The 13,603-nt window shown below is 46.6% G+C and overlaps 1 protein-coding gene across 5 annotated transcripts in view; it reads right to left on the bottom strand.

Annotated features, from left to right (window-relative positions):
* ZNF536 (zinc finger protein 536) overlaps positions 1-13,603 on the bottom strand; it is a 417,289-nt gene that overhangs the window by 301,385 nt on the left and 102,301 nt on the right. For all 5 annotated transcript variants that reach the window (XM_036834930.1, XM_036834932.1, XM_036834929.1 and 2 more), the window contains exon 3: positions 5,112-5,227. The gene's annotated coding sequence lies outside the window, so the exon portion shown is untranslated. The remainder of the gene's footprint in view (positions 1-5,111; positions 5,228-13,603) is intronic.

The raw sequence follows: 13,603 nt of genomic DNA on the forward strand, positions 1-13,603 counted from the left end.
TCAGCACTGACCATCTTTGTCCAAAACTTTCAGCATTTTATATCCCAAAAACGGGCCTACTGGAATACATGAGGGGCACCCTCAAATTACCTGTGCAGGTATCAGGAACTCACTACCAGAGTCCTGGCCTCATTATGTCCTGGATGTTGGCATAAATCAGACCTAGGGAGGTCTTGGGCTTTGCAATCCCTGCATTCCAGAAAATTTGGAAAGAAATGTGGATTTGATATATATTGAGTTTGCTGAAACCAAGGTACAACAAATTCTAATGATTACAAAATGCGGAGGTGAGGGGTTGGTCAATCAATACATCAGTGAATGATTGTTGACCACTCACAGCGTGCCAGGACCGTGCTGTGTGCTGTGCGAGCTCCTGAGGCGACTAGGACACCAGCCCCTCCCCCTGCTGGTGCCTCCTTTCAGCTAAGAGGGGCCCCCAGGCTGTCCGGAACTGCCTGAGGGGTGGCCTGTTGTGCCCAGGTGAGAATGGCTCTGCCTATGACTCGCTCTGTGATCTTGAGCAAGTCCCTTGCCCTCCCTGGGCCTCCATCTCTTCACCTATAAAATAAAGGTGTCTTTGATTGCAAAAGTTTCTGCCAGCCCTAGGGCTCTATGGGTGTAGGAATTACCTAGAATTTCTAAACAGAGTCCTGCCTAACAATAGCACCTGTACTGCCCAAGGGAAAAGAGGTCTAAACTATAACCACCAAGAATCTTTACTCTTAAGCTCATTCAGCATGTTATTAGATGACCCACAAATCGATGTTGACAAGGAAGTGATCACAGTCAGTTTGGAGTTAACACTTCCTGGTAGTGGATGGAACGTGTTTACAACTCCCTGAGACTGCACAGACTTAGGCAGACCTGATCAAAGGGAGCCCCAAAGCCTTCCACCTGTAACTCTGCCCGAGCCCACAGCTGCGGGGGCTCAGCTGGGTCCACAGGAGCAGCCAAAGGGCACTGTGGCCCCCATGTGACTGGCCACCTTACCTACACCCATGGGGCCTGAAATCCCTGACTCCCAGTTTTAGACAAGTCATAAGGACATCCCTCTGGTAGAAAAATTAAGGTTGCAGCGAACAACCCACCAAGAGTTGGTTCAAGCCACTTGCAGAATTCTGGCACCTAGGAGCATTCCCACACCTGGAAAGGTGGGTTTCTCAAGACACACTCTCTGGTTAAAAGCAAGATAAACATAAAAGAAAGGCAATAGGCCTCACCACGGTCTACAAAGGCGTGTCTATCCAGGCCCTACAACCCACCCACCCTCTCCCCAGAGCTCACGTGCTCCAGCCTTGATGGCCTACACTCTGTCCCCCACACATGCTGGGTTCTTCCCCACCACAGGGCCTTTGCACGTGCTACTCCCTCTGCCAGGAATGCTCTTCCTCCAGACCTTCACCGGCTGGCTCCTCCATGTCCTTCATAGCTCTCACTTCCAATGTGCCATCCTCAAGAGGGCCATCCCTGGGCTTCCCTGGTGGCGCAGTGGTTAAGAATCCGCCTGCCAATGCAGGGGACACTGGTTCGAACCCTGGTCCGGGAAGATCCCACATGCCACAGAGCAACTAAGCCCGTGTGCCACAACTACTGAGCCTGTGCTCTGGAGCCGGCGAGCCACAGCTACTGAAGGCCGTGTGCCTAGGGCCTGTGGTCCGCAACAAGAGAAGCCACCACAATGAGAAGCCCGCACACCACAACAAAGAGTAGCCCCTGCTCACCGCAACTAGAGAAAGCCCGTGTGCAGCAACGAAGACCCAACGCAGCCAAAAATAAATATAGTAAATAAATTTATAGAAAAGAAAAAAAGAGGGCCATCCCTAATCACCCAAGTACAGATACTCCCTCTCGCCCTCTTCTCACCCCAGACATTTCCTCATAGCCTTTATCACTATCTGACATCATCTTATCCATGGTTGTCTTGTTTACTGTGTCCCAGCCCCACAATATAAGCTCCCTGAGGGCAGGGAGCTTGTCTGTCTTGTCCAAGGCTATATCCAGGGCTGCTCCATGGCCAAGGGATCAGACTCCAAAATCAGAAAGAAGCATGCACAAACCTTGGCCTCACCATTCAGCAGCTGTGTGACCTGGGAGAAGCCACTCAACTTCTCTGACCTCAGTTTCCACATCTGGAAAATGGAGCTAATAAAAGCATCTACCTGCAAGGGAGTTGATGAGGATTAAGATAATCCCAAGAAGCTCTTAGACCAGAATTGGTTCACTCTACCTTCCCTCTGGAGTTAAAATTATCTCTGATTTTATTTTTCTCTCAGGCAAAATGAGAGTAATGTGATCTTACTTTCTTACCTCATTCAGTGGCTACAAAGGAGTTTGCAGGGATCCTTACCTCCGTGAGCCGGGAGATCTCCCAGTGAAGATCAAATACAACGCAAAGCTCCACACACATATGCAGGGCTTATCATCATTATCACACAGAAATTACAATTATTCACTCCCTCCTCTGTGCTCCTAAAGTACGGCTCCTGCAGCATTTAACTAAGGTAATTACTGCTACGGGAAGGCTGTTGACTCACACGTCTGTACCAGGACACGGGGCTGCCTCGGGACAGCACCCTGAGTTCAGGGCCCTGCACATGCCCCGGGGACAACGGGAGCCACTCCGTGTCTGTCCGATGGAGGGAAGGTCCTATGGTCTCTGAGAGGCAATTCCTTCTAGAAGTCACTGGGCCTCGAGACCAAGCATGGGGTCTTTCTGAAGGATAAAGCTGTGGAGAGCTGGACAGACACGCCTTTAGACTCTGCCTCCAATCCCTGTTGGGGTTGCTCTGGAAATCCATGCTGTGGCAGAACAGTAAATCATTTTCTGATGTGTACGAGGGGTTCAGTTACCGACAGGTTGCTTAGGGTTTCTAAGTAATGGTGCTTCGGTTGTCTCGAAGCTGTATTTGTATATTTGACTTTAAAAAGTCAAGTGTCCATTTCAAAGGGTGGGGAGGGCATTGGTGGAGAGGAATGGGAGCAAGATTTCCCCAACAGGTACCTTCAGAAGTCCAGAAATGTCTCAACCATCTCATCATAATTCCAGGCTCTAGGGCCTGAGAATCCTGTGTGCTGGGGCTGGGGAGTCAGCAAGAGGCTGGAAAGGAGATGCCCACACACTCTCCGCCTGTTTCTCAAGCCTGTCCCCTTTCTTGGTCTCCAGGGCACAGAATATGCTCTTAGATATAAAGTTCTAACCCTACTCCAGTTCACATGACCCCGAATTATTCCAAGATGTACATTTCCCATGCAGAAAAACCTCCCCACCTGCTCATGGCCAATCCCTAGAACATCGCAGCATCTTTCCTTATCTTCTATGAGGTCCAAAGCACACCAAGTGATTAACTTTTTAAAACGCATGCCTCGGGGGCAGGAAACCTGGTGAGGCTGGTGCCTCGGCCTATCCCACAGGGTCTCAGGAACCACATGCAGGATGGCACGTCTCGTTCACAGAAGAAGCCCAAGTCACTCCAGCTCCTGCCCTCGGTCGCCCCACCTGTCAGGCACGGTGGTTCATCCAACTCTTGGCTTCTCATCCCGATGTGGGTCAAGAGGAAAAGGCAGCACCCTTGCAGTACCTCCTCGCCCACCTCAAGAGGCACAGAGGGTGGAACGTTCCAGAGCAAGCTGGTGTGCTCGCTCCCAGGGGAAAGCCAGCCCCACCCACCTCCCCTACCTGAGGCCCTCGGCAGTGATGATAAGCTAGGCCTTCGGAAACTGTGAGCCTCCACGCGGCAGAATCCCTACCATCAATGTAGCAGCTAAATATTGTAAGACTCCTAAACTCCCCCATCTGTGTTTTGCCTCCCAAGAGGGAAAATAGTCTTCACAGACATTCCCTGATCTGGCAGGCGAATTCTAAACCTTACTGGCAACCGCAGGCTTGTTTTCCCAACCAAACAGCTATGGAACCAAAAACTGTTCTGCTTGTGTTATGCTGAGGAGGGAATAGCCAAACAGCTCAGTCCGGAGGCCCAGGAAGCCCGTGGCTGTCTCCATCGTTAGAGGGGTCCCGGTGCTCAGAGTTCCTGGAGCCACTGGAGGCCGTGCTCAGAGGTCCCGGGGCCACTGGAGGCCACCCGCCCTCCGCTGACGGAAGCTACAACTGCTGGTGTTCGCTGTTCCTTTTCCTAACACGGAATACACCCACCAAGAAGCTGATGGAAAACACTCACCACAGTGTGAAATCAACACTTTCTGACTCAAAGGAAAGGGGTAAAAAAGGGAAACCTTCCAACCCTTTGGCTGCAGACATTTCCTCCCACAAGATTCCAGGAGGGAGTGGGCGCCGCCATTGCCCTGGGCTCTGCCACTGAGCCGACCTTGGCATCCCAGCCCCTCACTTCCCATTTTATGGTAGTTCCCCTCATTTTTCCTAGCCCTTCCCAATCTCAGTACCAGAACCCTGCACCTGTGCCATTGCTAATAAACCAAATCTGATGATAACTGCGGAAGCCTAATTGATAGGGGCCTTTATCGACTGGCCTTGATGTCTATCTGAGGTTCTCAACAGCCAAGATTTAAATGTTTCATTTTATTTTTAACTTTCACTTTTCCACATTTCAGCAATGTCAGGCAGAGAGGTATGGTTTTACTATCAGAAAGAATCATGGTGCAGAATAATTTATGACTTCAGCTTGGGCTTTCAGAAAAGCTATTTCAAATCTTCACTTTGATTTGGTTGTATCAAAACTACTCAAAATAACAGCGGCACTTTCTTGGAACCAGAATATGTTAGCAGCACCTCAGGATTTCGAACTGAAGCCTCGTATTCATCCCAGATGAAAACTTGAGAAAGGAATTAAGCCACAGAGAGGAAAATAACATTTTTTCATGATTCCTTTGTTCCCCCTCCCCACCCATCCCCAAACACACCCAAACCACGAAGGAATGCCTCCCCCATGGCAAAAGGTCCTGCCAGCCACCGCTCACCCAGAGCTATGGGCAGGTAGAGGAATCCTACCTGGGTCGGGGAGAGGCTGGGAGGAAGCCCCTGGCCAGGGGGGAGAGAGAGGAGGCTATTTGGTTGGCATTTGCGTTAGGTCAATGCGACAAAGCAGGAGGAAATGATGTGTGTCTAGGGCAAAGAGTTCTAATATAGTAAGACTTACCTTAGCAGCTTAACTGCATACTTGTCTTAAGGACTGTCAGTATGGTGAGAAAATACCCCAGAAAGGATGCGGCTGATCCGGGCACTGACAGATTGCCAGAGGGGCGTCCCAGTTCCCTATCACAAAAGGAAATATAGAAAGAAATGATGTAAAGTGAAATGTAACAAATTCACCAAATCACAGCAATATGCAGAGGTCAAGGAAATTCAGCTGAAAAGGTTAAAGATGAAATCAAATCCGGTGTGTGAGAATGAAAATCTATCCCAATGCAAGGCCACCGGTGACGTTCTGTAGACAAGAAGCTAAATACTGCCTAGCACTGGGATCTTTCATTTTCATCAGATCAATAAAAGCTTATATTTATCAGGATTCCAAGCAGCTGCCACTTCTGACAACCTCCACTTTATTTTCTCACTCCTTGCGCTGTATCAGGGCAAAGAGGAGAGCAGAAGCAGCTTTTAATGCTATTTACACCTGAAGACACAATTCCATTAAGAGGTCCTGTTTTGTTAAAGAAACAGGGAATGATATGATTATATTGGCAGGAGCGGGAAGTCTCTTTGTTCTTCCCCCGATGTTTTCCCTTTGCAACCCAGACCCAGCACGAAGATTTCCTGACATGAAGTCCATGTGCGAGCACTTTTTTGTTCAAACTTACCATTTACAAAGAGAGAAAGGATTTCTGCTTAAACAGTTACCATTCTAATCATCTGTACAACAATATTTGCTATCAGGCATTCTAAATAGATTATCACCAGTCCATCTGTGTCATTATTGATTTATAAGGCTTTAAGCAGCTTTAGAATGGAAGCTTTCCCACTGAAGGGTTTCTTGTATAAATCAGAGCCATGCTCAAATATAGCAGCCATCACTCAAGATACTGTTCTTAAAATCATAACAAGAAGGAGAAAATGATAAATTGCTTGTAATATACTGATCCAAACTGATATGCAAATCTTGTTTTTTAAATATATTACTTGAGTAAAAAGAGGCATCATTAACATATGAATGCTATATGCAAATGATGGTGACAGAGCAGATGTTGGCGCATGTAATTGACCTATATGTGAATTGCATCAGAACCCTTAACTCTATTAATTCACTACCCAGTAACTAGATATTGTCCAAAAAGTACATTCTTTGAAACCATATACTGGAAGCAAAGCTGACAGGGTTCCAAGGATTCTGAAACAAGGTCACTGTCACTAGTATTTTGCTGTCATCTGCATTCCCCTTCTTATAGATGACATCATCATGGGGCCGTGTAAATCGATCACTTAATAGCATTTAGAAAATACTGCAGTGGGGAACAGGTTATAAAAAAAATGCCCCAGTTTTATTCTTTTTCTTGGCAGAAATGTCATACCTCTTAAACTGAGGGTTTGTGCATGAGTGCACTGTGAAACACACAGATGCCATTTTATTCCCCGTCTTTATTTTTCCACTTCTTCTCAGAATGACATTAAATTGTATTAAATAGCCTTTTGTCCACAGGGCACAGACCACCCCGCATATGATAATGTATTAATGCCCCACGTTCCAGCCACTGAGCTGAAACATTCTGAGACTTGGAGGATAAGTATGAAGCACTATTGTGTGTATAGCCTGCTAACAACTGTGACACATACTAATAGAAACATACCTAATAAATTACTGCTTTCAGGTCTAGCAAGCTGACATTTCTCTGCAAGGGACAATTTTATATTTGTGGCACAGAACAAAATTGCTTCATATGAAGCCACTGTGGATTAGCATAAAAATTAACACTTAAATTTCAGCTTATTTTCCACCCTCTCCTCCTGCCACAACAATCAATTCCTCTTATAAATCTGATTAGATTTTATGATGCTTATTATTCAGAGCATGTCTCAACACAGCATTCACAGGCTTGAAGACTATTTGTTTAAATAGAAAAAAGAAGCAGATAAATCTATAGGTATTTTTTATTACCCCATTCCCCACCAGTTTTTTTCTCATATTGTAACATCAGTAATTGATTGCACACATTAATTAACATGTAAGGTAGAAATTCTGCATTATGCATGATTTATTTTCCTATCTGGTGAGTAGGTTTGTCTGCTGCCCTTGTGTTTCTAGGACATTGGGCTCGATTCTGGTCCAGACATAAATGCCAGTGCTCATTCCCCTTGAAAGTTATTAATGTCAGATATGAAATGAGATTTTTGATTTCACCTGCTTACTAATCCACAAAAGCTGTTTTGAGTGATGTAGGCTTAAACGCCAAAATTTGAAATGATACATTGCTATATCTGATAACATGCAAATATGTTCATTAGACATAATTTAGCAGGAGAGAACAGCAACACTTTTATAACTAGTCTAGGTCAAAAATGGTTGTTAATTAAACAAGTCATGAAAAATGGCATTACAAGGAGACGTCCAGCAGACACCAGACTTTCTAATGATATGCCGCTGATAGGTACCCAATGCTTTCTGCTAAAACAGAGGGGGGAAAAAAAACTTTCTGAGCATTTCACATAATCTACAGCAACGTTAACAAAACTATACCCACATTAAGAACCCCAAATTGATCACAAATTCTTCTTAGGTTTTAATGGTAACACACTACACTTCTTCATTTGACGATGCGCTTTCATTCTCTGTCTTAGTGGCTTAAGGTGATTTATATGGTTGACTCCTTCACAAATAAACCAGAAAAGAAATTAATATTATATCCAGTCATGCTGCTGGCTGCCCTGAGTGTTTATGGCTGTGTATTCTAAATCAAGTAGAGCAATACGCAAAAGGATGGTTGGACGGTGAAAGCAGAGACGGGGCTGAGGTGGATGGATAAAAGCAAGGGAGGAATGTGCGGGTGGATCTTCCTTTTCCTGTGGTCCTTCTCAGGTGCAGGCCTCCGTTACCTAGGGAACCAGGGTATAGGAAGAACTCTAGATTGGCCATGAGTTGAGATTCAGTGTGGGCGGGGTTCTGATACACAGGTAAAACAGACCACCTGAGCTTGTCTTGGGGTGAGGCTTCATGAATACCTGGGGAAAGGAGAGTATCTCAGGAGTTAAGTACAGTCTGAATGAGGGCAGGATGAGTTTCCAAATGGCCACCCATGCCACCTTCGCTGCAGAGAGGAAAGTATTCATAGAGCGGTAAAGGCTGAACACATCTTCCAGAGCCAACTGGTACCCTATACAGCTTGCTGGTGTGAAAGGCCTTTGTCGACGTTCTACTTATCAAAAGCATCCTTGCAGCCAGACACTTAAAAGCACAGTCTGGAAAACAGAAAGGGCATGTATATGCATTTGGAGTCACGCAGGATAAGGAAGGTTGAGGGCAAGCTTAAATTACCATCTCAATAAACCAAAAGAAGTCTACATTTAGGCCATGGAAACAGTCGATCTATATTCCCGACACCAACTCAGAGCTTGATGGCAAAGTAATTTCTAATCCCTACTCACTTGGTGGAGGCAGGGCCTTCCCCAAATACTTCATGTCCAAGGCTAAAACATTCTCATTCTTAGCCTGCCTTGCAGTTAATGTTACTACTAATGCTGGAACTCTCACCTCATCTTTGATTATGTTTTATAGTTTCTGTGCTTTCAAATCCAGAATCTCAAAACAAGCACCATAGCTTTCATCCTGCCTATCTTTCAGGGATAATGTGAAGTTCAAAAAAAGAAAATAGATGGAAACTCTTTGGTGGAGGAAGAGAAGGAAACGTAGTTCTGCAGGACCCTTATTATTTTTCATTCCCACTATGCCCTTCACTGCATTTCCTGCCCACTCCATGCGTGCCCCTCATGAGTTCATCTGGACAGAGAGCCCCTCCTTTCCAAACTGTCACACCACGGCCCTGGTTCCTGGACTCAACCGTCTATTGCTTTCCCACGGGCAGGCTGCCAGTTCTCACATCCCAGGAGCAACCCAAGGATGGCTCGGGGTCATGAGACTTATTGAGGAGGTCTGGTGGGCCCCCACATATTCTCAGGCCATAGGGAAGACCTGGGGAGGGAAGACCCTAAGACCGCAGCACGCAAGTGATAGTTAGATCCCATGGTCACAGTAAATGGGTTTAGCCTGTTCCTCTCATGGGCCAATAATTCTCCCTCAGGGGCCCTGGCACTATTTATCCAACTTCATGTGCCTCTACACCCAACAATGAGAAAGATGCCCAGAGTCTACCCTGGGTATGGTTAAACTACTCCACATTTCTCCAGAGAATTTAATTAACTTCAAAGTGTTTTATTTGTTGAAAGGATGAAATGAATGGGTGAACTAACAAATGTACACATGAAGAAAAATGTGAATAAGTGAATGAATGCATAAAGGCATGCATGAATAGATGGATGGAGATGTAGAATGATGATTGAAAGAGTTAAAAAAGGAACAAACGCATGACTTAATGTGCAAATGCAAAAATACACATGTAAATGAAAAACATGCCTTATGGATGAATGAAAGAATACCATTGGTATCTTTTTAATAAACAAGTATACACATGAGCTCTTACAGCATGCCTACCTAGTGGGTTGATGTAAGGTAGAAGAGAAGAAATAGTAAATAAGGTCTGGTTTATTGTCAAAGTGTTTGGTCACCCATCCTTGGCTTCCTTCCTGTATCTCAAAGAACACAAACTCCTAGAAAACCCTGTGGGGCAACCAATAGGACTCTGCACAAACCCCCGCAGACTCAGGAGAAGGGAGACAAACATTCCTGCCTCCTGTCTGAACCTTCAGGGTGAGAGCGCTCAGAGAGGTGTTTCTGACCATGAGACACCTGCACCTGCTAGACACTGATGGACAGCTCCTGGGAGGCAGGAGCCACAGCCATCAGGAGCACAGACTCTAGACCAGAGCCCAGTAAGGCCCAGCACTGATATTGAGAATTCACGTCGTCATCGAGCCTCCATTTCTTCATCTTTAGAATGGAGAGAGCACAGCTGAAAGTGCTTAGCCCGGGGTCTGGCACCCAGGCCCCATTCAACCATCAGCCAGCACTGTCTGATACTGCTCAGCAGTTCTGCCCTGTGACTCCTGGGCCCCCTGCCTGTGGGGAGCTTGCTCCCAGGTGGACATCCGTCTCTACCAAATGTGCTGGTGGCCAGGCTACCGGAAGCAGGGGACTGGACTGTAGGAATCCTCATGACTCCTTTCAAGTGTATATTTTGTTTCTTCTACCAAGCTCCACTGATCTGCCTAAATAAAGACATTTTCTATTTAAAATGACTGTAGAGAGTCAATCGTTGTGATTCTTTGCTCTTCTGTGGAATTTGGTTTCCCATCTACAGAATCAAGAACTTGGTCTAGATCATGTTTTTTCAGCATTTTCTAGCAGAGTCCTTTTCCAAGGAAATCTTACCACATACGAGCTGATAAAAGCAGTTCCTCTAGCCAAAGCTGCAGAGGAGAGCCCTGAGTCCTCCCCTTCTCTTGGCTCCCAAGACTTCTTCTTAGAACCCCTGAGGTCCCCTGGAAGCCAATTTGAGAACCATTGCATTGGAGATTTCCTGATGGCCAAGACACTGTTAATTCTGTGGCAGCAGTCATAGTGGCATAGAAGGACATGTCCTGGGTGCCTGGTGATTAGCAGGGCCTTATGCCAACCCCAGGACAGGCAGCCATACCTGGACAACCTGGTGTTTACACACAGGAGCTAAAGATGCCTTCCCACACTGACGGTCTTCCGGTCCCGATTAGCTGCCCACTCCTCTCTTCTGCTTCCCGTCCTGCCACTCTAAGCTAAAGGCCAGTCCCCGTTGAGGCAGGTGGACTCAGACCCAGGCATGACCCCTGAGCAAGACCATAGGCTTCCTGGATCCATAGCTTTTATTAGTGGGTAAAGAGCTGCTGCCTTAGACACATGTCAAGAAAAACAAACACCTAAGATTCTCCCTTATGCAAACTGGCCATTAGACATCGTCAGAGGCCATCTCCCAGAATAAAGACAAGAACTCATGTGAAATTTCTAAATAGGGGGTGACTACATTTTCCTTTTTCCTCCCACCCTAACTGGATTGGGGACAATGTGGCCCACATTTCAATCATTTGCATGCCACCTTCACCTTATCGCCATATCTGCTTATACCTGTACCATTAATTCATTAGGATTTTTCATGAAATTGACTCATAGATTTCCTTAAATCAATTTGTTTTTAATGGAAATCTTTTATAACACTGCCATAAACCAAAAACAATATTTATTCCCCATCCAAGTATGTATAATAGATACTTAACTATATCAAAGAGAAAAATGCTCAGCCAAGTTGAATCTGAAGTCATCTCTTAGCGCTGGGGAACAGTGGGGGGCAGGGAGCTGAGAGCACCGACTTTGCGGTGAGTGGCCTGGGCTTGACCACTACACAGTTTCCTCATCTGTAAAATGGGGATGAAAGTAGTACCTACCTCATAAGGTTGTTGCAAGAATTAATTAATTAATTAATTAATTAATTAAATGAGATGATTAGTAATTAACTAATTGACATAATGTGCCTGGAACATTGTTGTTACGCTGAGCCAGCAGGAGGGAAAATTGCACGGAGCTGGCCACCTCTTACGTGCCTCCCACAGAATGTTGGCTCACACGCACTGAACCAGAGGAGGAGGGTGACACAGGGACAAGGTCATGGGGCTAGGCCTGTCCTCGCCCAGCCCTACCACTAGTTCACTGTCTGACCTCAGAGTCTCTTCCCTTCGAGCCTTGACTCGTCCCAACTGTCCAACGAGAGGATTGAACGTAGGAGTCTCCAAAGGACCTCCTGGCCATGGGGAACTTGAATTCCTGAAGCCACCACAAGCCCAGCCTGGGCAAATAAACCGTCTCCCCCCTCTGCTTCGGCCCAGGAGAGGGACTCACTCCACAAGTGGCTTCCAGGACGTGTCAGGTGCTGGTGGCGGAAAGTAGGCCACGGAGCTGCTAATTCCCGAGCCATAAGGCCCAGTGTGGGCACAAAGGTGGGAAGGAAGGAGGCACTCGGAGCATGGCCTCTGAGATGGGCCGCGGCCACATCCAAGTCCCATCACTGGGGACAGGCCACAAGGATGGGAGGCCAGAGAGACGGCCCAGGGCAGGGGCCCCGCCCGTGGACTGCTCCTCCCCACCCGAGGTCTCGGCTCACTCCCCCAGCCCTTTCAGCTTGTGGCCATCACAGCTGTCCCATCAACACATTACCTTACAAAGTACTGAAACAGCCGCACTCTGTGTGATGCACTGGGCCCGGGGGGGACCGACCTTGTGCCTCGTGTCCTGTGGTTCAGACTTTCCCAGGAGCAGACGTTTGTATCTGTCCTGAAGCAGCACCCAGTTTCTCCAAAAAGAGGTTACCATCTCCTAGTTTTTACATCTAAGTTTATCTGTTTCTCAGGTACAAATCAGAAAGGCACTTCCTCAAAAATCTGATGGAAACTATGGGACTTCTCCATGGCAAAATCACACATGCATGTTGGATTTTTAACCCCATTGCTTGGAAGCCTGGGGGTTGCTCTGGGACCCCGAGTCAGCAGCTCTGTGCACATCACCTTCTCCCACTGTCTCCAGATGGGCCCTGGGCCTTCCCAGGTGAAGGCCTTCTTGCGGGCACCCCCCCCCCCCCCGATATGGGAGCCTCCCCCAGGCCCAGCCCCCTGCCTGGGGGAGGGAGAGGCTGAGACAGATGCTCTCCCACCCCAGGAATCCCTAGGTGTGGCTTCAGGACAAACATCCACACACGCAGAGGTTCGTTCTGTAGGCATAAACGCACGCTCTCTAAAATAGGCAATGTTGAGTCTCTGGTACAAAACGAGGGTATGAAGCTGACACTGTTTACAATCAGCTGGATCCCTTGGACTTGCAAGCCCTTTTTCCAGAAACATTCATGTGAAAGGCGCTTCCTTAGGAGTGGGTACTTGTCTTACTCCCAGGAGAGCCAGGATGATGCTACCATAGAAGGGCTTTTACTCCGGGGCTCACATCTGTCCCCATGGGGGCAGGGGATACAGCAGACCCAGGGACAGCTGCCCGGAACTCGCTGAAGCGGACAGCCCAGAGCCTGCCCTTTTGTGAACTGGCTAATCACAGCAGTACTGATAAGTCCTAAAGCTCTCTGGCCAACCCAAAACCAAGTCACTGATTCAGGTGTTTACTGCTGTACAGCCTTTATTAAAACAAACAGTGTAAGGAAACAACAAAAAAATGTTTTTTCTCATTTCTTTCAGTTGTTCTGCTTGGCAACTTTATTGCACATTAGTTCAAAATAAGCTGCCAATAAAGTTGGATAAAATTAAACTCATGCTAGAGTTTTTTCCTCAATAGTTTTTGTTAGGCTCTTTTTATTTTCATAAGGATTTGAAATGTGGCATTATCTTAGGTTCAGAATTTCACTGTCTGGGTAGTTACAACTTAACTTCTACTGAATTTATGAATTCCAATCTCAGTTCTTTTAAAATGAGTTTGGTTTTACTGTTAGTTTCATACCGAAGCGGTCACCGTAGCAGTTTGTCTTTTCCTGTACAAAAAGCAAGATATAAAATCAGAATCTTCTA

The sequence above is a fragment of the Balaenoptera musculus genome, chromosome 19 (assembly GCF_009873245.2).
Source record: "Balaenoptera musculus isolate JJ_BM4_2016_0621 chromosome 19, mBalMus1.pri.v3, whole genome shotgun sequence".
Classification (NCBI taxonomy): Eukaryota; Metazoa; Chordata; class Mammalia; order Artiodactyla; family Balaenopteridae; genus Balaenoptera; species Balaenoptera musculus.